The following is a 27,795-nucleotide window of genomic DNA, read 5'->3' as shown; positions in this document are numbered from 1 at the left end:
GAAAAGTACATACACATGTGATGTCATCAGTGATTTCATCAATGACATTTGCCATGTCATCTTTGATGTCATGGGTGTTAGTCTTAGCAGTGCACGGTGTTGGCGCGAATTATTGTGCATAGCTTACCATAACTTGCGATTTTCAGGGGTCTTTCGGCTGTACTTAGAACCATAACGTCCCTTAAACAAACTTTTTTTAATATCACGCAAACAATATACAAACATGGCGTGCAAAAACCAACTTCTCACAGATGGCTTTACACAGAATGTTGCAAAGTAAGAATTTATGCTCATTCACAGTGAAGGTCAGCTGCTTCCATTTTTTTCTCGGGCCCCGGAGAGGCTCACGATGCGGACTATAAGGTTGTATTGTGTTTTGACCTTGACAGACAGAGATTGTGATGAAAGACTTCTCTTGAAGGAGTGTTGCTAAAACGTAAGAGATGATAAGGATGAAATTTCTGAAACGAAACCACTTTTATATATCACTATGCGAAAGATCGTTCGCACACGCGGAGTCCTATTTTGGGACTGCACTACTCGTAGACAATGGAAATTGCAATTCTACTGTAAGTAACCCTTTAGATTATTTTATACCAAATATAATTACAATAGCGTAGCATTAAAGACTGCTCAAGTTGAACTTGTTTGTTCAAAGTGACATAATGTTTTCTACCGCGCACTATCACCGCCGAATTGATCCCCTGTCGTTTAGAGAGCTCTGAAAAAGGCAGACGACACAGGGTGGGTTAATAGAAATAATTTAACCGGTCTATAGGCGGTCAATCGCTCTACTCGCTGTGCCACTTCACTGTAGCCTGTCAAGTGGCACAGCGAGTACAACGCACGCTTTGACAGCCGTGCACAGCTTGCTAACGAAAGTTTGAATCCCGGCAAGGCCAAACTCAGCCTTTCATCCTTCCGTGGTCGATAAATGAGCACCACACACCGTGGGTAATAATAAGCACCGCTTAGATACCTCACGGTTCTTAGCGCTATATGAATCCGAAAATATTATTCTTTTATTATTAACATACTCCGTTGCACTATCTTCGATAGCAAATAGTTTCACGCACTAATAAATAAAATGATGATTTTTAATGAAGAACGGCTGGTAAGACTAATTTATGTTTTTTAAAACAGGTATGTTGCCCCTTTCTGCCTATGCCACAATTTCCAGACTCCAGCAGATGGGGTCTTCAACTGCCAGGTGCAGGTCCACATAAGTAACTTCATGACCCTCACCATTTTATGGGACAATCGCCAAGGACCAATATGCCTTTACGCAGTACTAGCGGCTACAAACAACATACCAACCAATAGGGTGCTCTAATGGCTTGTTGTTGGAGCAACCTTCCGATTATCAGAGCGACCATTTACTGCTTTTATCATAAACCAACAGCCTATCTACCGCAAAGGAACAACGCGTGCATCAAAATAAACTTTTGCTGATCGACAGCAGAGACAATAGCAAATCGCTGAAAATTCACTAAACATTTCATGTGAAATAAATGTACTTTACCAAATGTACAATCCTGCTGTTTACTTTTAAACCACAGTTTCATATTCCGAATTGTGGCACACTGTGTTGTAAGCTGATCTAACACCCTCTGTACCGCAAAAGAACATCGCGTGCCTCAACATGAACTTTTGCGGATCGACAACAAAGACAAATGCAAATTGCTGAATATTCTCTAAACATTTGATTTCAAATAAATGTACTTTACAAAATTTACAATCTTGCTATTTGCTTTTAAATCACTGTTTCATATTCCGAATTGTGGCGCGCTGTGTTGTGACATAATATGTGTTGTCTTCCGGGTTCTGTGTAAAGTCACTTAGGACTGGAGAGCACTGGGCACGTTTGATGACGCACCCTGTAACGTCACGGAGAGAGGCGGGGAATATGAATGCTTTGATAATATCAGGCTTAGGGGCGAGAGATATGATTTAGTGTCGCAAAAGCAAGTCAGCCAGGTCAATAGCGCCAGTCATACGATTATCACATAATATCGGCGCACACCAGCCGGATTTATCGTTTCTTTAGTGGACAAAAAGTCGGTTGAGGCCCATAGGAAATTGTACTATCAGCGGACAAAAGGAGTGGTCTCAAAACACTTTCACCCTGACAACGAACAATACAAACAACGTTCTCAGAACACCCCCATTTTGTGTAATTGCAACCATTTCGGGACACCGCAAGTGTTCTTAGAACACATTCAACTAGACAGATTACAATACGGACAGCGTCCTGAGGACACCCCCAGTTTGTGTATTTACGAACAATTAAGTACACCGCGAGTGTTGATAGCTCATTTTTACCTTCCTTGCAAACAAAAATGACACATACTCCGTCCTCTATACACCCCACCATTTAGTTTATCTACAAAATATCAGAACAGCCGTGTTCTCCGCGGACAAATCGAATACAACAAAAACGTCTAGCACATAAAAAACAAAACATTTAACCTATCTCATTTAACCTATCTCATCGAACACAACAAAAACGTCTAGCACATAAAAAAACAAAACATTTAACCTATCTCATTTAACCTATCTCATACTCCCCCACCTTCCCCAAACACTCTTACACACCAACACACGGCACTAAATACAATTTTTTATCCACGTTTCACCGTGCTGTACGCGGTCGATGGCGAATACAAGATGGCGGGCGCCACAGAAAATCTGACGTGCATCACGCACCACGCCGCCCAATCAGCGAACACGTCGCATGTCCGCGGACATGACGCAAGGCCTTGGGCCAGTCAGGGTGCTGTCCGCGGAGCGAACAGGGAAGTCCGTCCGCGGAGCGAACACAGATATCACACATTTTTTTGCCTTACGTTTAGACCAAGCCGCCGCTCCTGCCGCAAATTTGGTGTAAATCCGTCCAGCGGTTCGGGCTGTGGCCGTGCGCAAAGTTTTTTCCCATTATGTCTATGGGAAAAAACTAAAGTTTTGGGACCCCCCCTATAACTTTGCCCCCCTGGACCAAACCTCTCCAAACTTGGCAAAATTCAGAGTGGGCCATATACTTTTTTTGCAAAGTTTGGTGAGGATTCGTCCAGAGGGAGCGAAGTTATAAGCCACCCAAAAAGTGCTCTTCCTATGGAAACACCAACTTAACCATAACTTCATGGACGCTACCGCGTCCATGTAATATAATGGGTTTGGGTGGGGGGTTGCAGGGGGTTTTGCATTGGGTGAGGGTTTATGTAACAATTAACCTTCACAATTCTGTCAATTGTGCAAAGGTCAATTGTAATTCGAGCAATTGTAGTTCGAACAATTCGTATACAACCCATAGGACAATAGGACCACGGATACTTATTTAAACGAACAGCATCGTATTTAATGCTTTCCTGAGGCTAAGTGTGACTGAATACTTCTGATGTGAGGTGGTAATTTATTTTCTTTATTTGAATTTATAAAGCGCCCAGCGGCTCTGGGGCATCGTGGCGCTGTTACAGAATATTCACTTAATACAAGATGGCAGATATGACAGAAGCAGTGATACAAGATAGCCTTGATAATGCATAGGCAGTATTTACAGGTTAACGACAGTTGGTGTTCCATGATTACAGAGGAACAATGTAATATACTGAACATTTGGGAGGTCGTCTAGTTAAATAGTTTTCTTTTTAGCACCTTTCTGAAGACTGTGAGGGATTCTTTGTTTCTTAAGCTAAGTGGAATCGTGTTCCAAGCCTTTGGCGCTAGTACTTCACAGCTGGTGCCGCTTGCTTTGGCTCTGTTGAATGCTAGTACGGAGAGTAAGTGGGAGTATTGGTTACGTTTTGGTCTGTAGGCCGGAGCCTTGTGTATTCTTTCTGCTAGGTAGGCTGGGGCGGTCTGGGTGAGGCATTTGTGTGTGATCGTAAGAGCCTTGAATGTTATGCGTTCTTTGATAGGGAGCCAGTGGGCATGTTTTCTCGCCTGGGAGATGTGCTCTCTCCTGGGGATGCTAAGGGCGTAATGTGTTCCAAAGGGTTGCTGCCATGACTGGGAAACTGGACCCTCCTGCACAAATTCTCTGGGTTTTAGGAATGGAAATCCTATTGGTGTAGGCAATGCATGTGTGTCTAGCTGGTATAGGCTTGATTATCCTTTGGGAAAGGTAAAGAGGTGCCAAATTATGGACGCATTTATGTGTCAAGGCCAGAGTTTTAAAGACTATTCACTCTTTAATGGGGAGCCAGTGAGCCTGCTTCCTGGTTTACGAGATATGTTCCCTCTTGATAATGACGGTGGCGGCCCTAAGGGCATTATTCTGGACAGTTTGGCGTTTGGAGATGTTTTTAGCTGAAGTCCCTACATAGCGGGCATTGCAGTAATCCAGCCGATAACCAATTATTGCTCTCGCAATAGTGAGACAGTTCTGTTCTGACAGACAGGGTCTGGCTGCATTAAGCAATTTAGAATGGGAGACAGAGGTAGATGTAATGGCATTGACTTGCCAGTTCATAGAGAGGTCAGAATCCGGGTAGACCCCCAGGGTCTTAACAGCGTGCGATACAGGGATAGGGGTGTCATCAATTGTGAAAGAGATGTATTGTTTATCCAGTTTTCTGAGGGTGGCCAGTGATCCAATTAACAGAAGTTCGATTTTCTCACCGTTAAGGCATAACCAGTTTTCTGCCATCCAGGGTTGCCATGTCGGCCTCATAGTCACCCGTAAGGGGGATGAGGACCTGCGTGTCATTAGCATAATAAGTATATGTGTAACCCAGAGCATCCAAGATGTGGAACAGTGGCCTCATAAACAGGTTATAGAGGGTAGGTGAGATACAGGAGCCCCGGACTGAGTCACAGAAGACTTTCATGACCCTTTCCTGGAGAAACGAGGTGATCCAAGCAATGGCCTTTGGGGAGAAGTTTGCAGTAGAGGAGAGATGGTGGCAAAGAGTATTATGATACACAATGTCCAAAGCTGTGGACAAATCTAGGAGCAGAAGGAAAGCAGGTTTGCCAGCATCTCTGAAATCGTCCATTTGATTTTTTAAGTCTAAAAGTGCAGTTTCGATACAGTGTCCCAGACGGAATCCCGATTGCAGAGCAGGTTGTTCCCCTTGAGGAATTTCTGGACTTGCAGATAAGCTGCTTTGTCGAGTATTTTTAATTAAAATGGGGCAGTGGTGATGGGTCTTTAATTCCCTGGGACAGCTGGGTCAACTGCTGGTTTCTTGAGGAGAGGTCATAACCATGCTTCCTTGAGCCCAGTAGGGACATGGCCGGACTGAAAGGAGGCATTAATAAAGGCTGTAAGGAACGGGGCAAGGGTTAGGGCACAATCTTTAATGAGTAGAGCAGGGCAAGCATTTCCTTTGCAGAAGGAAGGTTTGATGGTTTTAAGGAGGGCGATTACTTCTTGTTCACTCATTTCCTTAAAATCGAAAGGAGGGGAGTCTCCAGAAGTACTACTTTGAAGATTAGAAATGTGGTGGCAGAGTGCCTGTTGATGGGCAAGGATATTATTTTGAAGAGTGTTAAGTTTGTCAAGCATGGAAGCTTGGATATTATTAGACCAGCCTTCATCTTTATGGATGGTCGGCGGGGATGGGGGGTGTTTCCAACTCTCTGAAGATAGCAAAAATGTCTTTGTTCCCTTATTTAGCATGAGCTATCCTCGTGTTAAATGAAGTGACTTTGGCGTGGATAATGGCCGCTTTATATTCTTTAGAGATAGTCTTAAAAGCTAACTTTGAGGCATCATTAGGGTTAGATATCCAATGGGAGAGCGCAGTCCTTTTCCTAGCACATAGCTCCAGACGTTCTTTAGAAAACCAGACATTAGAGTGCTTGGTGCGCTTAGCTTTCCTCAATGTGAGTGGGGCGATGACATCCATTGCCTGAGTGATGACGGATTTGAAGGCATTTGCAAGTGTCTCTGGGTCACTAGAGAAGGCTGCCTGGGGGGCAGGCACTAGGAGGTAGGGGGTACGCTTTTCATTGGTGAGATGGCGCAAACTTCTGGTAAGTGCCGCAGAGAGGGGAGTCTGTTGCTTAGAAGACCCTTTCATAGTATTGAGTTCGAAGCAAATGGAATGATGATCAGTCCAGGGTATAGGAGAGATGTCCATGATCCTGACGGAACAGTTATGATGGGCAACCCAGTCAAGGGTTCTACCTTTGATGTGAGTAGGCTCTGTGATAGCTTGAGTGAACCCTAAGGTGGATAGGGCTTTGTTGAGGGAGGCTGCTTGGGAGTCATTTGGATCATTAAGGCCTAGGTTGAGATCTCCCAGAAGAATAGATTCTGATGTTTTCTTCAGGTTATAAGACAGAGAATGAATTAGGGCATCTTGGAAGTCCAAGACTGGCCCTGGTGGTCTATATACAATATGGAGGGTGATGAAACACTGTGTATAGGTGTGTTATAAATGCCATATCATATCATATCATATCAATGGTGCAGTTATGGGACAGGTTCATTTTAAGAGGGAGATAGTCACAATTATGGCCAAGTTCCCCCTCCACCCTTCTGATAGGGATGGTCTCTTTGGCAGTAAGAGCTCCACCTTTCTGAAGTGAACGGTCTTGCCTACAAATAGTGTAGCCTGACGGGATCGTGAGAGCCAAAACTGGGCCAGATGCTTCATTAAGCCAGGTTTCACTAATTATCAGAAGGTCAATGTTGGCGGTAGAGATAAGATCATGAACATCTATTGCATGGGCAGGGAGAGAGTGCACATTAATAAGGGCATAACTGAGAAGAGCATTAGGTGAAGTCCTGTGTATGAGACTTGGCACAGAACTAGCAATGTTTGGAACGGATTGATCAGTATTTTCAATATCAGGCACAGGCAAATTTGAAACCTTTATATCAGGCAGATGCAAATCAGAAACCTCTATATCAGGCACAGGTAAATCAGACATTTCTATATTAGGCACAGGAGTATCAGAAATGTCTATATTAGGGACAGGCAAATCAGGCATTTCTATATTAGGCACAGGACAATAAGAAACCTCTATATCAGGCACAGGCAAATCAGACATTTCTATATTAGGCACAGGAGTATCAGAAATGTCTATATTAGGGACAGGCAAATCAGGCATTTCTATATTAGGCACAGGACAATAAGAAACCTCTATATCAGGCACAGGCAAATCAGACATTTCTATATAAGGCACAGGAGTATCAGAAATGTCTATATTAGGGACAGGCAAATCAGGCATTTCTATATTAGGCACAGGACAATAAGAAACCTCTATATCAGGCACAGGCAAATCAGACATTTCTATATTAGGCACAGGAGTATCAGAAACCTCTATATTAGGCACAGGCAAATCAGGCATTTCTATATTAGGCACAGGACAATAAGAAACCTCTATATCAGGCACAGGCAAATCAGACATTTCTATATAAGGCACAGGAGTATCAGAAATGTCTATATTAGGGACAGGCAAATCAGGCATTTCTATATTAGGCACAGGACAATAAGAAACCTCTATATCAGGCACAGGCAAATCAGACATTTCTATATTAGGCACAGGAAAATCAGAAACCTCTATATCAGGCACAGGCAAATCGGAAACCTCTATATTAGGCACAGGCAAATCGGAAATCTCTATATTAGGCACAGGCAAATCAGAAATCTCTATATTAGGCACTGGCAAATCAGAAATCTCTATATTAGGCACAGGCAAATCGGAAATCTCTATATTAGGCACAGGCAAATCAGAAATCTCTATATTAGGCACTGGCAAATCGGAAATCTCTATATTAGGCACAGACAAATCGGAAATCTCTATATTAGGCACAGGCAAATCGGAAATCTCTATATTAGGCACAGGCAAATCGGAAATCTCTATATTAGGCACAGGCAAATCGGAAATCTCTATATTAGGCACAGGCAAGTCAGAAATGTATATATTAGGCACAGGCAAATCAGAAACCTCTATATCAGGCACAGGCAAATCAGACATTTCTATATTAGGCACAGGAGTATCAGAAATGTCTATATTAGGGACAGGCAAATCAGGCATTTCTATATTAGGCACAGGACAATAAGAAACCTCTATATCAGGCACAGGCAAATCAGACATTTCTATATTAGGCACAGGAAAATCGGAAACCTCTATATCAGGCACAGGCAAATCGGAAATCTCTATATTAGGCACAGGCAAATCGGAAATCTCTATATTAGGCACAGGCAAATCGGAAATCTCTATATTAGGCACAGGCAAATCAGACATTTCTATATTAGGCACAGGAAAATCGGAAACCTCTATATCAGGCACAGGCAAATCGGAAATCTCTATATTAGGCACAGGCAAATCGGAAATCTCTATATTAGGCACAGGCAAATCGGAAATCTCTATATCAGGCACAGGCAAATCGGAAATCTCTATATTAGGCACAGGCAAATCAGAAATCTCTATATTAGGCACAGGCAAGTCAGAAATGTATATATTAGGCACAGGCAAATCAGAAACCTCTATATCAGGCACAGGCAAATCAGACATTTCTATATTAGGCACAGGAGTATCAGAAATGTCTATATTAGGGACAGGCAAATCAGACATTTCTATATTAGGCACAGGAGTATCAGAAATGTCTATATTAGGGACAGGCAAATCAGACATTTCTATATTAGGCACAGGAAAATCGGAAACCTCTATATTAGGCACAGGCAAGTCAGAAATGTATATATTAGGCACACGCAAATCAGAAACCTCTATATCAGGCACAGGCAAATCAGACATTTCTATATTAGGCACAGGAGTATCAGAAATGTCTATATTAGGGACAGGCAAATCAGGCATTTCTATATTAGGCACAGGACAATAAGAAACCTCTATATCAGGCACAGGCAAATCAGACATTTCTATATTAGGCACAGGAAAATCGGAAACCTCTATATCAGGCACAGGCAAATCGGAAATCTCTATATTAGGCACAGGCAAATCAGAAATCTCTATATTAGGCACAGGCAAATCGGAAATCTCTATATTAGGCACAGGCAAATCGGAAATCTCTATATTAGGCACAGGCAAATCGGAAATCTCTATATTAGGCACAGGCAAATCGGAAATCTCTATATTAGGCACAGGCAAATCAGAAATCTCTATATTAGGCACAGGAGTATCAGAAATGTCTATATTAGGGACAGGCAAATCAGGCATTTCTATATTAGGCACAGGATAATAAGAAACCTCTATATCAGGCACAGGCAAATCAGACATTTCTATATTAGGCACAGGAAAATCGGAAACCTCTATATCAGGCACAGGCAAATCGGAAATCTCTATATTAGGCACAGGCAAATCGGAAATCTCTATATTAGGCACAGGCAAATCAGACATTTCTATATTAGGCACAGGCAAATCGGAAATCTCTATATTAGGCACAGGCAAATCAGACATTTCTATATTAGGCACAGGAAAATCGGAAACCTCTATATCAGGCACAGGCAAATCGGAAATCTCTATATTAGGCACAGGCAAATCGGAAATCTCTATATTAGGCACAGGCAAATCGGAAATCTCTATATTAGGCACAGGCAAATCGGAAATCTCTATATTAGGCACAGGCAAATCGGAAATCTCTATATTAGGCACAGGCAAATCGGAAATCTCTATATTAGGCACAGGCAAATCAGAAATCTCTATATTAGGCACAGGCAAGTCAGAAATGTATATATTAGGCACAGGCAAATCAGGCATTTCTATATTAGGCACAGGACAATAAGAAACCTCTATATCAGGCACAGGCAAATCAGACATTTCTATATTAGGCACAGGAGTATCAGAAATGTCTATATTAGGGACAGGCAAATCAGACATTTCTATATTAGGCACAGGAAAATCGGAAACCTCTATATTAGGCACAGGCAAGTCAGAAATGTATATATTAGGCACACGCAAATCAGAAACCTCTATATCAGGCACAGGCAAATCAGACATTTCTATATTAGGCACAGGAGTATCAGAAATGTCTATATTAGGGACAGGCAAATCAGGCATTTCTATATTAGGCACAGGACAATAAGAAACCTCTATATCAGGCACAGGCAAATCAGACATTTCTATATTAGGCACAGGAAAATCGGAAACCTCTATATCAGGCACAGGCAAATCGGAAATCTCTATATTAGGCACAGGCAAATCGGAAATCTCTATATTAGGCACAGGCAAATCGGAAATCTCTATATTAGGCACAGGCAAATCAGAAATCTCTATATTAGGCACAGGCAAATCGGAAATCTCTATATTAGGCACAGGCAAATCGGAAATCTCTATATTAGGCACAGGCAAATCGGAAATCTCTATATCAGGCACAGGCAAGTCAGAAATCTCTATATTAGGCACAGGCAAATCGGAAATCTCTATATTAGGCACAGGCAAATCGGAAATCTCTATATTAGGCACAGGCAAATCAGACATTTCTATATTAGGCACAGGCAAATCGGAAATCTCTATATTAGGCACAGGCAAATCGGAAATCTCTATATTAGGCACAGGCAAATCAGACATTTCTATATTAGGCACAGGCAAATCGGAAATCTCTATATTAGGCACAGGCAAATCGGAAATCTCTATATTAGGCACAGGCAAATCGGAAATCTCTATATTAGGCACAGGCAAATCAGAAATCTCTATATTAGGCACAGGCAAATCGGAAATCTCTATATTAGGCACAGGCAAGTCAGACATTTCTATATTAGGCACAGGCAAATCGGAAATCTCTATATCAGGCACAGGCAAATCGGAAATCTCTATATTAGGCACAGGCAAGTCAGACATTTCTATATTAGGCACAGGCAAATCGGAAATCTCTATATTAGGCACAGGCAAATCGGAAATCTCTATATCAGGCACAGGCAAATCAGACATCTCTATATCCGGCACAAGCAGATCAATACTGACAGATATATGCATATGCAAATCATAATTATCAGTGTTTGGCATACCATTATCAATGTCTGGCACAGACAGATCAAGATTAACAGTGCCTGCGATATGCAGTGCAGAAGTAATGACACTTTGCACAGGGAATGTATTATTTGTATAAGGTGGCATGTGAATCTTTACAATGGAATCTAGGGAGGCAGCCGAGGCAGCCGCACTTGCAAGGCTAGAAATGCTTAAAGTCAGCGATGAATTGTCCACCGTTGAAGGTGGTAATTGTAGACCGGATACCGTCGGAATAGAGTCAGGGCTAGGTGTTTTATTTGGTGTTGATGGTAATGGAAGGGGCAGTGTTCTTATGTTCCCCCATACTCGTGCCGTAGTTAATGGGTTAGGAGGCAGCCTGTCTCGAGACGAAGACGGGATCAAGCTAGCACAACTTATGTTGGAGTGCTCGCTACTGGGCTGGGCTCTGGTAGTGTGCAAGGGGCGGCCACCATAGTCACATTAGAAAACTGATTAGAACTGTAGCCTTAAAATAACCAACTGACTCCAAAACGCAGAGGGATCCACCCGATCTGAACCCACACCTGCTTGAAAAGGGTTATGTTGCTTTCCTAAAAATCAAACATTGTTTTTGCCCCATGGCTGTAACTGTATTACCTAGGTGCAAATTGTTGCTTCTACCTGGCCCAGTGACTGTATTGTGCTATTGCTGTCTGACCCGCTCCACCTACACTGCCTTCACCATCACACACCCCCTTTCCCTCTCCTTTGCTTCCTCTGCCGCATCACCTATGGCGCTCTCCATTTCACCTACCTTCTCTAACTGCTTCTCCATTGACTATCCTCCCCTTCTCACTATGTCTGGCAGGAGGAAGTTCAAAAAGGACATCTTGGTCTCTCACCCTGGTCTCCCTATCGCTGACACCTACACCAGCGCCTCCTCCAGACAGACCCTCAACAACAAGCTCTTTGTTGTTCCTTCGCCGCCAGACCTATGGACTCTTCACATGGTCTCTGTGCTTTGCCCTTTCTCTTCTTCTCCCATTAATGGTGGCACCAGATGGGAGGCTCTCCTGGCCTCCTTCCACTACTCCAAGGTCAACATTAATGTCTACCTGAATGGCACAGTCTTGGTCCAAGGCCCCAAGGCCAACCTCCTCCTCTGTGATAGATGCTTCCCGCGCCTCATCAATTTCCTTTCTTCTCCTGCTGTCCCTTCTCTCCCTTCTTCGGCTTCCTTGCCTCTCCCCTCTGCCTCCTCATTGGCTACCTTGCCCTCTCCTCCTTCCTCTTCTGCCCCCCTCGGCCTCCTTCTACACCTCCGCAGGGGGAACCTCTTATTTGTACCGCTCCCCGTAAGTCTTTCAAGGTTGGCAACCTTCTCCATCTTGCCACTCTCAACTCTCGCTCAGCTGTCAAACACTCCACTGACACCTGCCGCCTCCTTGAAGAACTCAACCTCGATGTCCTCGGTCTCACCGAGACATGGTTCACGGCCAGTTCTGTCACGAGTTTTAACACTCTCCTCCCTGATGGCTACAAGATACTCTCCGCATCCAGATCCAACCATCCCGGTGGGGGTATAGCCTTGATCTTCCCAGAGTGTATCCCTGCCTCTGTGATCCCTACGCAGGCCTACTCCTCCTTCAAATGACTTGTCTGCAGGCTTTCTCTCTCTCCTGGCCACTCTCTCACCATTTCTACTATCTATCGGCCAACTGGTCAGACTACTACCTCTTTCTTCTCCGAGTGGCTGGACCCCGCCTCCTCCCTCCTGGTATCAACCACTCAACTCCTCCTCCTTGGAGACCTCAACATCCACATGGATGCTTCCTGTCCTTTCTTTGGACTCTTTTGCAACCTCTGTGACTCGCTCTCTCTTTCTATTCTTCCCTCTGACCCGACTCACTCTGCAGGGCACACTCTTGATGTTCTCACCTCTTCTGACCTCCCCCTCTCTAACCCTCTCAACCCCTCTCTCCTGGAGAAATCACTTTCTCCTTTCCTCCCATCTCTCCCTCCCTACCCCACAGGCCAAGCCAGCTCCAGCACCTGCACCTACCTTCTCGCTAATCAGGCCCATGAAGCGCGTGTCAGCTGAGGCTTTGGCTGCCACCTTCTCTCCCCCTCCTCCACCTCTGGCTGACTCCCACCCTGACACTGCCCTCTCCAAGCTCCACTCTGATATTTCAGATACACTTGATGTTCTTGCCCCTGTCATGAGGATCTGCTTTAAGCCCAAAGCCAAGTGCAACTCTTTATATGACTCAGACCTTATCACCCTTAAACGCAAGTGCAGGGCGGCTGAGAGGAAATGGCAGGCTTCTTGTGCATCCTCTGACAAACTGGCCTGTAGTCTGATTCAAAGGCAATACCACACTAAGAAGAGAGCTCATATCCAAGCCTGTATCTCTGCGGCATCTAACAACTCGGCTGAACCTTTCAAAATCTGCAAGGAGCTTGCCAACCCTGCTGCAGTCTCTACTTCTCCTGTCCCCTCCCAGGCTCTCTGAACGGCCCTAGCCTCTCATTTTATCTCTAAAACCCAGGAGATTCTGTCCACCCTCTCATCATGCCCTCCCCTTCCAGCATCTCTCTCCGCTACCTCCGGCCCCCTTGCTGCCACCTCTCCTCCCTCTTTCTCTTCCTTTCCTCTGTTCTCCCCTGACGAGATAACTAGACAAGTCTTATCAATGAAAGTCTCATCAAAACAGGTTCTTCCCTGTTTGTCCAAAAACCATCAAGGGCCATATTGACACACGCACTCCTGCCCTGGCTGACTTTTGCAACCACTCCTTCGCCACTTGAGGCTTCCCCTCCCATCTAAGGCACTTGCATGTGCACCCTCTTCTCAAGAAACCCACTGCCGACCCCTCCTGCCCGGCTAACTATTGCCCGATTACTATTACTACTTTCCTGTGAAAACTCCCCAGCTTAACCTCCACACATATTCTGTTTGCTGCCTCCATGACCATCACTCTGGCTTCAGAGGTGCCAGAAGCATGGAATCTGCTCTCCTGAACATCCATGAAAACCTGCTCTTTAATCTTGATTCTAATCTCACCTCTGTCCTCATACTACTCAATAGCTCTTCTGCCTTTGATACAGTCAATCATGTCATCATGCTCAACTGGCTCCATGATAACCTGGGTATCACTGATCAGGCTCTAGCCTGGCTGACATCTTTCCTTTCTGACCGACCTGCCCAGGTCCAACTTGGATCCTTCCCTTCCTCTATATCAATATCTACGTGTGGTGTTCCCCAGGGGTCTAACATCTCTCTCTGGCTTTATAACCAATACCTGGTACCCCTTGCCCACCACATTGCTATTCTCTGCTCCAACTTTCAATGCTATGCGGATGACACTCAGCTTGTGTTCAATCTCCCCTCTGAAACCTCTGCTCCCTCTCTCATCTCTGACTGTCTGTCTGCAATCCAGGACTGGTGTGCCGCCAATGACCTCTACCTTAATGCCAGTAAGACAGAGATTCTCCTCATCAGCACTCCTGCACCTTTCTTTCCTGTCAATCTCTGGCCGGCCTCCCTTGGCCCTCTTCCTGCTTCCACCTGTGAGGCTAAGAACCTTGGGGGCATCTTCGACTCCACACTCTCCTTCTCGCCTCACATCTCTGACGTCTCTAAGAAGTCAAACTACCAACTGCACCTCCTCAGGGGCATTCTTCCTTTCCTCTCCTTCCCCCAGAAGCTCACTGTCTCTAGAGCTTGGGTGCTCCCTAGGCTGGACTACTGCAACAGCCTCTTTCTAAATCTGGCTGCTACCACTCTTCGCCCTCTGCAATCCAGAACAGGACTGCAAAACTTGTCCTTGGCCTCAAGCCCTGGGATTCTATCTCTCTAGCCCTGAAATCTCTTCATTGGCTCCCAGTGGCTGCAAGGATAAAGTTCAAGACCCTCTGCATTGTCCAGAAGGACTTCTGGGGCCTGGGGCCAAAATACTTTCAACTCTCCCTTTGGAAATACCTTCCTACTTGAGCACTTCATTCCACTTCCTCCAACTCCCTCAGGTTCAGTTGCTTCTTCAAGCAACGAGTTGGTGGTAGATCTCTTTCCTCGGCTGGGGCCTCCCTCTGGAACAGCCTCTCTGCTTCTCTGAAACTTGAGGAGAACCATCTCTTGTTCCGGAAGCACCTCAAGACCTTCCCCTTTGCTTCTGCCTTCTCTCTTCCTCTGCCCTGCTGATCTCTTCTATTTCTGCACTGGGCACCTGGCTACCCTCTGAATTCGGGCCCAGATCTCTGCCCACCCAGCTGCATACCTGCACTGCCTCCTGGTACACTCTGCACTTGGGCCTGTATCTGCAAACAATCAGTCCCGTTATCCGCACTTATTTGACACCCGTTGTCTGCGCTTAATTGTTGCACTTGCCTCCTGCTGTCTGCACTTTCTGTTGTTGTTTTGATCTCGTGTTCAGCACTTCCCACTCCTCCCCCTCCACTTGAAATTCCCCCCTTACCTCTGCCCTGCATTTGCACATTCTCAATGTCACTGGGCCTAGTAAGATTGTTGTTTTTTTCTCCCTTGTACTCCTCCCTTGCCTAGTCAGGCCCGGAATCACTTGTGTATGGGCGCGATAAAAATAAAATATCATATCATAAAACAGCCGCCAGCGATTTCCATTCTGACATTTGGCTGATGCAGAATATACAGTGCTGACTGCAGGTCACGGCTTTAGAGACTTGAACTGGTTCAGTAATATAACATAAATACTTTGCAATGCTTTTTACATAGTCCATTAAAGCTCCAGTGTAAATGGGGTGTTGCGGGAAGTGTGTCAAACTGTCAAACACCGTTAGCACATCTCCATCCCGCCACAAAGCTATCCAGTGTGTTAAAGCCCGGGCCTGAGGATCGGGGTTCACCACCAGGCTAACCGGGAGATTTCTGGGTAGGCGTTTGGGACATACATCGCTGGCATACACACCATAAAATGTTCCTCGAGCGTGTCTGTGTTTACGCAAAAATCCTTTTATCTGTAGAGTATCCATTAAGTATCAAAAAGTGCGTTTCTTTGCGTGTTGATCTCAAGAATGCTATCGAAAACGCTCCACACTAGTGGTTAGGTTTCTTTCAAACTTTATGCCAGCGCATAGGTTTCTGCTCCTTATGATGTTGAAATGACCCGCTGATACGTTATCGGGTCTTAGATCAAAGGCCAGCAAGGAATCGCTGAGTGCATACTTGTTCCATGTAAATGAAGCTGGTAGATCACGCTTGTGCTTTCCAGTGACAGCCACCAACCAACCTCATGTATTCTCTAATTATGATCTGCAGTCCAAAATTGGGAGTATATGGTTTGGCAGGAATTAGAACACCTTCCTTGTGCAGAGCCGCATAGTTCATGTTACAGTGTTTGAAGTCAAAGAGGTTTTTATCATATGCACCGGTAAGCGACGTTGTCTCAACAATTCCCATGATGATTATCTTTGGGAGCTGCCACAGAAACAGGTTGTCTTGACTGGTGCCGCGACTACCGGTAGGAGTGCTGAAGACTAAGAGCGACTCGCTCCACAGGATATTTCACGTTAGATATCAGCAGTGCCTCTGCATGCGCCAGTCTAATAGTCAGAGAGATGCTTATAAGTTTAACTAATAAACTGGACAATACAATGACTACTTTGTACTGTTCGGCATCCCTGCTCATGAGGCAAAAGGTGTCTGTGCTTCTGGATAGTTTAACTTTAAGATCAAAACTGTTGATCAATAGTTTATCCTGAAAGGAAAGATCAGCGTGTAGGTCGGCAAGTAAATCAAATACTCTACTGATCCTGGCGTAATAGGGTATTTTCACAAATCCCTTGTTATCGCTGCCCAGAGCAGTGATGTCAAAATGCCCTGCGTTTTCGCAGTAAAAAGCGCCGCTGAGAGCTGCTTATCCAGGACATCATTGCCATCATTTAACAGACTCTCTATATGGGCCCTTGTAGGCGTACATATTATCGCTATGTGTTATCATTCTCTCGCCCAACGTCTCATCGACCTGATCAAACATGCTGGCTATCGGGTAAGCGATCGTACGCACACCTGGTGTAGCCCTGTGTCGGTTCCATCCGCCTTTGTTATTTTACATTAGATGCAGCAGCGCATCGTTCAAATCCAGATACATGTTGGTCGAGACCGATACAAAATATTCTATGGGTGCTAATCGTGATAGAGCAGCCAGAGGCAAGACCTCGATAAAGAAACTGTTATCGATGCTGGTCTGTGTAGGGGAAACTGTAAAAAGATCAAGTTCTGATTTTACACATTCCGCTGAGGCCCTGAGGAAGAAGGCCATTGTTCTTTAAAAAATATTGCTGCCTTCGTGTCTTTTAGAAATAACATGTTTCTTCTTCCTATTCGCCTGTGCACATAGGGCTTTTGATCTGCTTTTCCTGGTGGGGCTCGGGGGGCCATGCAGAAGGCGCTGACCTCTTCCTCTTAACGCTCCTATGTGATTTATAAATGACACTGGATCCTTCCTGCCCCAGGTTTTTCTGATGGACTATAGGACTTTTTTTATTTTTAACCAGGAGAGAGTGAGGCCTTTTTCCCACTCTCTCATGTATTTTTCTGTGATTTGAACACTGTGTTTCTTTTGGTTTTGGAGTCTGACAAACTCCATAGGCATCATCTGTTTACATTGTGTCACACAGCACCTTCAGTGCAATGGCACAGGGAAGTCTTTCAGATTTCCCCAAAGGTTTAAAACCTTCTCTTGGATAAACTACTGTTTCCACTTTACTTACATTTGTAACTTTCTAGACCCAGCACACACTATATTACAATAAGGTGCTGGAGGGGTTACTTAGTATCCCCTTTGTCTAGTTTCTCATGTGACATTTTTATGTTACCCTTTCGACAATTAATGGCTGGTGGCAGTAGTTTACTTTTAACTACCGTGGTGGGTTTTTACCGCGGGCTTCGTTCGCAGCTGCAGTAAAGCACCCTTGGATGCCATTTTTGTCAAAATGGCCCAGGTCTTCTTTATTGCCATTTCTTGCTGGAAAGGCCCTTCTTGAGATTTACTCTGCACACCAAACCAGGTTTGGTCCCTTTGTTCGTTTTGTCTTTGGCAGGATTCACGAGTGAAGCCCGCCTCTGGCTCGAGAGTGTCTGACAGGGGCAGGAAGTGAGGGAGGTGCCCGAAACCCCCTGTGCTTAATCCCCTTGGTTACAGGAATGCACCCAAAGGTGACTGGCCGGTTGGCTGTCCAACAAGGACAGCCACCCTGCTGTTTGACTGACAGCTAGGCTGGAATTAATAGGAGAAACCTACTTAAAAGGCAAGGCTTTTTGGCTTGGAAGGCAGATTCGACCACTGGACAAAGAAATCCCAAGAAGAACTTGACTTGATATGAAATGATATGGCATAGATAACGCGCCTATACACAAGTGTTTAGAGGCGCGACGAGGCAAGGGAGGGGAATCGGAGGAAAGACAGAGACAGCGATCATACTAGGCCAGGTGACATTGAGATTGCGCAAGTGCAGGGGAAGTGGAAGGGGAAAAGTGCGGGGGGGAAGAGACAACTGCTGCAACTCCTGGACTGTTGGTTTGCCCGGTGAAGCCCTGCTGCTGTGCTGAAGCTCCGAATTCACCTCCACTAGAGAAACCCTGCAAAGACGACTTCTCCCCTTGAGTTGGTGGGAACAATCAACTCCAAAGTGAACTCATTTGGACATCCTCTCGGTTCTGGCTGTACTTCCTTGCTGCTGCAGGAACCAAAGTGCCAGGGAAAGGAACACCAGATTGGAGTGCATCACTTTTAAGTCAGACCCGAGCTGTTAGAAGATCCTTCGGACTCCCAGGAAGCAGGACGGACCAAGCCGGAGGCACTTCAACAGAGTCTGAACCCAAGATGCGAGGAAAGTCTGAAGTGGTATCCGAGAACCCGCAGTGGTGCTATTTGCTGGGACATGAGAAGCTGAAACACTGAAGTGCCGCTTTATTGAAGTTTGCCCTATGCTATTGCTGAACGTCGCATCGCAGTGCAGGAGTCCCCAGAAGTCCTCCCTCTTGTCCCCATGACTGAGGCCCAGGGATATCAGGATCTGTAGAGCTGCACAGGAACAGAAGCCAGCTGGAACCATTTCTTCAAACCTAAGCCTTACTTGTTCTCAGTTGAGACTTGTCTTGGTTGCTTCTGGAGAGTTGCTTGCATCTTCTACTCCTCACAAGCCTAACAGTTCGTGGCCCTACATTGATTCTACCTTTCAACAAAGACTTCTAAAACATTGTGCAAGACTTTTACTTACCTATAAGAAGTGCTTCAGCTCACCAAGACTGTTGCCCAATTGACATTGGCTGGCCTGACTTCCTGAATGACTCTTCTTCCCTCTGACATTGTGCTTTACCTTTCCTTCCAGGAAGGGGTTAACTTACTTTGCATTGGGGGGTTCAAAAGTACTTATCTGCTTCAGAATATTTGAGTGATATCTTGACTTATTCTAATAACACCTTTTCTTTGACACCAATATCAGTATTGCTCTAAATGTACCAGTGATATATTAATGTCCACAGTGTCCTAGCTATTTAGGTCACATGAGGGTGTAGGATGTGTCTGTGTGCCATTGCCAATGGGTACTTGCTGATTTACAGAAACTAAGAGTGTGCATTTTGGAGTATATGTGTGTGTTACTCTTATATTGCCCCTTCTGAAGAAGGCTTATTCAAACTGACTGTTAAATAAATCAATATTTTTTTAATCACGAAACCTTGAGTGTAAGTGTTTATTTGGATACTTGTCACTGTGAATCTCTGTGTAACTCCCCTACAGCTCACATTGACTCCTCTTGAGATAATCCTGGCTGCTCAACCACACTACCAACCTGTGTAGTACAGACGTATATCAAAGGCTGGGTTCCTATTACCAGGAGGTCAAGGTTGTTGTAGTGCACCCTAAGGGTACTGCTCCAAATCTTGCCTAACACTGGTGGAAGGCAGTGAGGATCTATTGTAGAGTTGTGACACTAAGTATTTGTTTTGCTTTTGTTCAACTAAAACCTTCACAAGGCTAAGCTCCAGTAGAACAGCAATTGTAACATGCCAAATATGGATTATTTCAATCTGGAAGCCCTGATAATTGTAACAGTAAAGCAACTGAAAGAAATGTGTAAAGTCAGGAATCCCCCTGTTAAAGGAAAGAAAAATGAACTGATTGCAAGATTGTTGAATCATCGGAGTCTGAGTAGTAGGCCTGTCACACCTACTAGCCCAGGAAAGGTGGACATTGATAATGAAGATGATAATTCAGTCTGACTCTAATGTCTTAGAAGATTCAGAAGAGGGAGAGGAGTCCTAGCATGGGAGCCCCTCTTTTACTCAGCAGGCCCTTTTGCCTCCACCTTTAGCCACTTGGACACCACAAGGTCCCTCACTGAGTCCAGAATATGTGTCTCTTGTGAAAATGAGACTTGAATTGGAATTTAAAAAGTTACAATTGCAAGCTGTATCCGAACATCAGGACATCAAACTCAGGGAATTGAAAATGCAACATGCTCTTGAAATGAAAAGATTGTCTCTTGAAAATGTTTCCCTCCCAGAGTCCTCTCGCTCTTCCAGTCCAAAGAGGTCTCGACTGCCTAAAGAAGCAGTGAGTATGTATGATGTGAAACTTGATATTTTGGATTGGTTGGGTGATTTTGAATACAATCATGGGATTCAGGGTCTTACAGGGAATCAGTTGATTCCTTGGCTTTTGTCTAGGCTGTCTCAGGTTTCAACTGATGCTGTTATGGAGGTGGTGGAACTTGAAATGTTGGAGTATGAGAATGTTAAGCTGGCTATGATAGCCAGATTTGGAAAAACTTCTTCCCAGTATCTTAAGAGGTTTAGGACTCTCAAAAAGACTGATGGTACCCATTGGGCTACCTGGGTGTGTGAATGTTTGAAAAACTTAGATGGTTGGGTTAAGGGTTACAGAATGAACTCGTTTGAAGGAATGAGAAATCTATTTTTGTTGGAGTCTATTTTTGATGCCTGTTCTCCTGAGCTGAGACAGCACTTGGCTGACTCTAAAGAGATTGATCCCAAGAAGCTAGCAAAGGCTGCTGACTTGTGGGTTGCCAACAGGGCCACTCACAAGGATTCTGGGGCCACTCACAAAAAGGATGAAGGAAAGCAGCACAAAAAATATGACAAAGAGAATTCTAAATACTCCCATTCAAAAGAGGGCCACAAACATAAGAAGGTTAAGCCATATGGGAAACCAGGTCAGTGTAGTGAAACCTCTGGTGCTAAACCAGAGGGAGGTCAGCAGAAGCCCCCATTTGTCAAAACATTTGGAAAATGTTATGCTTGTGGATCAACTGACCATGTGAAAGGGGATCCCAGATGTAAGGGTAAACCTTCAGGGATCCACACTGCCTCCTTAGCCTTCATCCCCGAGGGAGAAGTTCATATGGCAAGTGGAAACCTTAATCTATTGGCTGAAGACTTCATTGGAGTCTCAGCCAGTGTTTCTTTAGTGTCCCTGGGTCTGTGGGAACAGCAGAGTGTAGATGTGTATAACTCTATTCCAGATAACACAATAGAATACTACAAGGACAGTGTATTTGTGAATGGTCAGGAAACCCTTGCCATTAGAGACACAGAGCCAGCATTACAGTGGTGGATGAAACCGTTTTCAAACCTGTGGATGTTGCTAAGGCACCCAAAGGCACCACTAAGCTTGCTGGAGGCCCTGTCCAGATGGTTCCAATACTACCAGCTCTCAATCAATGCAACAATATGACTGTAAGAATACCTGTCAGTGTACAAAATGAGGGGCCTGGGAGAGTCCTGTTGGGGAATGACTTAAAAGCTCTTGGAGTTGTATCAAGCACCCCCAGGCTTCCCAGTAAAAGGAAGCAGGACCAAACTAGACTGGCCAGAGAGTAAACATTGAATGACTCTCAGTTGGTAGTTACAGAAGTACCTATAACTCCCAGTCCACAGTAAGAACAACCTTCAGATTCCAGGACAACGAAAGAGACAAAGGGGAAATCCAAGGTCTCAGGAAAGAAGAAAAGTGTCACACCTGTACATAGGACAAGGACATCCCGAGAGGACAGTCCAAGGTCACACCTGTGACCCCTCCACCAGCTGAGGCTGAGTGGGAGGAACAACCAGAGGATGGTGAACCAGCTGCTGGTGAAACAGAGCTGGAGGAAGCGCTTCCCTCTGTTGGAGACCTAGATCCTAAAGACCAGCCTGAGCTGCAGACTTTGCTTGCAGAAAGTGGACCTTCTAGGGCAGACTTCAGCAGAGGTCAAAGAGAGTGTCCTACTCTTGAAGGACTTCGCCAACAGGCAGCTTCCTAGCTGGAAGGGCAAGAGCCAGAGAAGCAAAGGCTGTACTGGGAGGATGGCCTCCTTTACAGTGAGCCTATTGAGTCTACCCCAGGGGACTAAATAAGACTTGTAGTGCCTCAGGTGGTGAGACCCCAGTTTCTACAGTTAGCCCATGAGAGTCCTTTAGCTGGTAACTTAAGTTTTAAGAAGACCAAGGAAAGGATTTCTGTGTATTTCTACTGGCCCAAGATGGGGTCTGATGTAGATAAATACTGTAGAAGCTGTCACACTTGTCAGACCACTGGCAAGAGTGGAGCCAATAATGTGACACCCCTGGTGCCTCTCCCAGTGGTGGGAGTTCCTTTTGAGAGGGTGGGTTTTGACATTGTTGGTCCCTTAGACCCTCCCACATCTTCAGGCAAACAATTTATATTGGTTATGGTAGACCATGCTACCAGGTAGCAGGACAAAGACTGATATGCAATAGGATATTTCCCATCTGTCAAAGGTACAGTGAGCAAAAAGCAATGGCTGCGAACTCTCAAAGTGGGAAAGACCGATAGAACAGGTTATCATGCCATGTTCTTCTGGAGAGGGGCGCCTGCTACCATTTTTGAAACATGCTAACAGGTATCCTGAAGCCATACCTATGAGGACTGTTACTGCTCAGGCAGTGGCTAAGTCCCTCCTTGGTATTTTTACCAGAGTAGGTTTTCCTAAGGAGGTTATGTCAGACAGGGGGACCAATTGTATGTCCCACTAAATGCAAGCCATGTGGAAAAACGTTGGCGTTACCTACAAGTTCTCAACAGCCTACCATCCCCAGACTAATGGGTTGGTGGGGAGCTTTAATAGAACTATGAAGAGCATCATAGGTGCATTAGATGAACCCCTTAGAAGAAGGTGGGACCTTTTACTCCCATGCCTTCTCTTTGCTTATAGAGAAGTCCCTCAAGAAGGGGTTGGCTTCAGCCCCTTTCAGCTCCTCTATGGTCATCCGGTTAGAGGTCCATTGGCCCTAATCAAGGAAGTGTTGGAGAGTGCTCCTTCCCTCAAGCCAGTGAGAGTCACGGACTATGTGTTAGGTCTCAAAAGGAGAATGACACGCATGATGACAGAAGCTTCAGATAACTTGAAAGCAGGTCAGGCTCTGGTGAAGCACTGGATATGAGGTAGGAGGAGGTGAAATAAGGTCATTGCCTAGCAAGGTACAAGCTGTACAAGACTGGGCCACCCCTACTACTCAAACCAAGGTGAGAGCCTTCCTAGGTTTCACAGGTTGCTATGGGAACTTCATTGAGAACTATGGGACCTTAGCTGCTCCCTTACATGTAGTCCCCTCACCCAAATTCCCCAAAAAGGTCAGGTGGAATGAGGAGTACACTAAGGCAGGACTTAACACAGCCCTTTGTCAAGCTCCAGTCTTAAGAGCTCCTGACTACAACCATTCCTTTATTGTACAAACTGATGATTCCAATATAGGTATAGGTGCAGTTCTGAGTCAGCTGGATGAGAAAGGCAGGGAACACCCTATCTGTTTCATCAGTGGGAAACTGAGGGACCCTTAAACAAGGTGGGCAACCATAGAACATGAATGTGTTGCCATTGTGTGGTCTTTGAAGAAGTTTAGACCATACTTGTATGGATCTACTTTTGTAATTGAAACAGACCACCAACCCTTGAGATAGTTAATGCAGATGAAGGGGGAAAATCCTAAATTGTTAAGATGGTCAATCAGCCTTCAGGGATTTGATTTTACTATAGAACAAAGGTCAGGGTGTAATCACCAAAATGCTGATGGTCTCTCCAGAAAGTATGATCGACTGGAGTAAGGAGATTCATCCAGGAGTGGATTAAATCCTCCTGTCCCTTTGTCGGGGGGGACACGTGTTAGGGAGAATTCTCAGAAATGTGCTAATTCCTCTCTGCCGTAGAGACCCCCAGCTCTTTGGCTTGACTCTAGGACTTTTTAATTTTGAACTTGGAGAGAGTGAGACCTTTTTCCCACTATCTCATGTATTATTCTGTGATTTGAACACTGTGTTTCTTTTGGTTTTTGGAGTCTGACAAAATCCATAGGCATCATCTTTTTACATTGTGGCACTCAGCACCTTCCGTGCAGAGGCACAAGGAAGTCTTTCAGATTTCCCCAAAGGTGTCATGATCACTGCTTCCAAGGAGTTAGGACTAGTCCAGCGTCCTTGGAAGCAGGCTCCTGACCTTCATCTTAGGCACCAGCCGGTCCCAACTGGGACCTTTTGGACCTTGTCCTGGCGCCAATGGCACCAGGCTCATAAAAACAACTGGTCCCGGCACTGGAAGCGCCGGGCTCATAACATGTGTAAAGGTGCTTCGGTGGACCTACCTGCAGCAGACCATGCTGCTTACTCACCAGCAATATGAGAATCCTCTGTTAGCCGGCACTACTTTCTTACCTGGGTGGGGCAGGCTCCACTCCCTGGATCCATAACACTGGAACTCTTCTAGAAACAGGAACTCTTTTCTTACCTGGGCGAGGCAGTGGAGGGAGACGCCTCATCACTCCAAGACTCTATTTAAACCACACCCGACAGATGCAACGTGCTTCGCGTTATTCTGCATTAGCAGCAGGACGCTCACCGTGTCTGTTCCAGTCTTCTATCTTCAGATCCAGTACCTGTGACAACGAAAGCTTACCATTCTGAAATCCAGTCTTCTGCTGCACCTGCCAAGACAAAAGGAACAACAGGTTAGCACGGCAATCATACTCGCAGCGTTTTTCTTACCTGATCCATCGGCAGTTACCAACGCCTCGCGCTGCTCTTCCGGCCCTCATCAGTACCTGTGAAGACAAAAGCATAGTTATTTCATTCTGCATTTACTTACCGGCACAACGCGAGCTCCGGCTTCCATCAACGCTGCATTCCGGCATCTGGAAGGATAAAGGGGAGACATTAACAGTCTATCTACTCACGTGCCTTCGCCCGCTCATTTTTGTGCGCCAGTACGGATTTCGGCGTTCATCTACACTCCAGCCGCATCCGATTTCACAACCTGCAAAAGAAAAGAGACAGTTAAAGCGCATCTTGAAAATCGGCAACAGGCACAATACTTACGTGCTTCTAAGCGCTTCATACCTACGCGCTTGCTCGAACTCTGCACTCATCAAGCCGCCATCTTCCGTATCAAAAACCCTGCAAGATAAAAGGACATATAAGGTGCTCTGATACTCACCGTTCGTGCAGTAAACAACGGTTTTCGATCCTCTGCAGTCAAGAGATCTACATTTAAATCCAGTGAAGTAACTGGATACAGCGCCCTGCACCAGACGCAGATGGAGAGCCCAGCATTCACCTATTTAAGGTGAGCACGTCAACCTTGGGGGGTTCCACAGAAAGGGAGTGTGGGGAAAGAGAGACCCGACCATCCCCAGTTCATTAACCCCGTGTTCTTTCACCTGCAGACATCTTACTCTTCGAGTCAGGCATACGGTACGAAGGGGCCCAGCCCAGGGAGCCAGTCGAGTTCTGCACTTCACTTTAGAAGACTCAGTGATCACCCAGTCAAGACCGGCGCCTCCGTGGGAATCAGGTGAGCGTTACAAAAGGTTTAAATACCTTCTCTTGGATAAACTACTGTTTCCAACAGCTGTGAAGTGAAATTGACTTTACTTACATTTGTAACTTTCTAGACCCAGCACACACTATCTTACATTAAGGTGCTGGAGGGGTTAATTAGTACCCCCTTTGTCTAGTTTCTCATGTGACATTTTTTATGTTACCCATTCTACAATTAATGACTGGTGGCAGTGGTTTACTTTTAAATACCATGGTGTGTTTTCGCAGCTGCAGTAAAGCACCCTTGGCTTTTTGTCAAAATGGCCCCGGTCTTCTTTTTTCGCCATTTCTTGCTGGACAGGTGCTTCTTGAGATTTACTCTGCGCACCAAACCAGGTTTGGTCCCTTTGTTTGTTTTGTCTTTTCACAAGTGAAGCCCACCTCCGGCCCCAGAGTGTCTGGCAGGGGCAGGAAGTGAGGGAGGTGCCCAAAACTCCCTGTGCTTAATCTCCTTGGTTACAGGAATGCACCCAGAGGTGATTGGCCGGCTGGCTGTCCAACAAGGACAGCCACCTTGCTGTTTTACTGACAACTAAGCTGGAATGAATGGGAGGAACCTTCATAAAAGGCAAGGATTTTAGGCTTGGAAGGCAGAGTCTACCACTGGACAAAGGAATCCGAACTTTGAAGAGCCACCTGCTGCAACTCCTGGACCGTTGGGACCAATCAACACTAAAGTGAACTCGTCTGGACATCCTCTCGAAGCTGGCTGTACTACCTTGCTGCTGCAGGAAAAGTGCCAGGGAGAGGAACACCAGTTTGGAGTGCATCACTTTTAAGTCGACCCGAGCTGCTTGAAGATCCTCCGGACTCCCAGGAAGCAGAATGGACCAAGCCTGAGCCACCTCAACAGTGCTGGACCCCAGATGTGAGGAAAGTCTGAAGTGGTATCCGAGAACCAGCGGTGGTGCTATTTGCTGAGACACGAGAAGCTGAAACACTGAAGTGCCGCTAAATTAAAGTTTGCCCTATGCTGTTGCTAACTGTTCCATCACAGTACAGGATTCCTCAGAAGTCCTTCCTCTTGTCCCCATGACTGAGGCCCAGAACAACAGGATCTGCAGAGCTGCACAGGAACAGAAGCCAGCTGGAACCATTTCTTCAAACCATAGACACTGTACAGTCTAAGAGAACTTACCTCTTGTGTAGCCTTAATTGTTCTCAGTTGAGACTTGTCTTGATTGCTTCTTGAGAGTTGCTTGCATCTTCTACTCCTCACAAGCCTAACAGCGTGTGGCCCTACATTGATTCTACTTTTCTACAAAGACTGACTCCCTGAATGACTCTTCTTCCCTCTGACATTGTGCTTTACCTTTCCTTCCAGGAAGGGGTTAACTTACTTTGCGTTGGGGGGTTCAAAAGTACTTACCTGCTTCAGAATATTTGTGTGATTTTTGTCTTATTCTAATAACCCTTTTCTTTGACACCAATATCAGTATTGCTCTAAATGTGCCAGTGATATATTAATGTCTACAGTGTCCTAGCTATTTAAGTCACCTGAGGGTGTAGGAAGTGTCGGTGTGCCATCACCAATGGGTACTTGCTGATTTAGAGAAACTAAGAGTGTGTATTTTGGAGGATATTTGTGTGTTACTCTTATACTGCACCTTCTGAAAAAGGCTTATTCAAATTGACTGTTAAATAAACCAGTAATTGTTTAATCAAGAAACCTTGAGTGTAAGTGTTTACTTGGATACTTGTCACTGTGAATCTCTGTGTAAATACCTACTGCTCACATTGACCCCTCTTGACATAAGCCTGGCTGCTCAACCACACTACCAACCTGTGTAGTACATACTTATACCAAAGGTTGGGTTGCTATTACCAGGAGGTCAAGGTTGTTGTAGTGCACCCTAAGGGCACTGCTCTAAATCCTGCCTAACTTCCCCCTTACCTGGTTGGTTGCTAATCTCCACCTATTACAGGATCTCACCCTAGAAGGTAAGTCTAGAGATCCATGAAGACCCTTCATTGGCCAGAGATGATGGCAACTAAGACCCTAACTCAGTCTTTCTCCTGCCCCTAAAGCTGGACCCCCTTACCGGGCAGGCTGCTAATCTTCACCGAT

The sequence above is a fragment of the Ambystoma mexicanum genome, chromosome 11 (assembly GCF_040938575.1).
Source record: "Ambystoma mexicanum isolate Mex_15411 chromosome 11, UKY_AmexF1_1, whole genome shotgun sequence".
Classification (NCBI taxonomy): Eukaryota; Metazoa; Chordata; class Amphibia; order Caudata; family Ambystomatidae; genus Ambystoma; species Ambystoma mexicanum.
The sequence above is the reverse complement of the archived record's forward strand: the minus strand, read 5'-3'. Positions refer to the sequence as shown.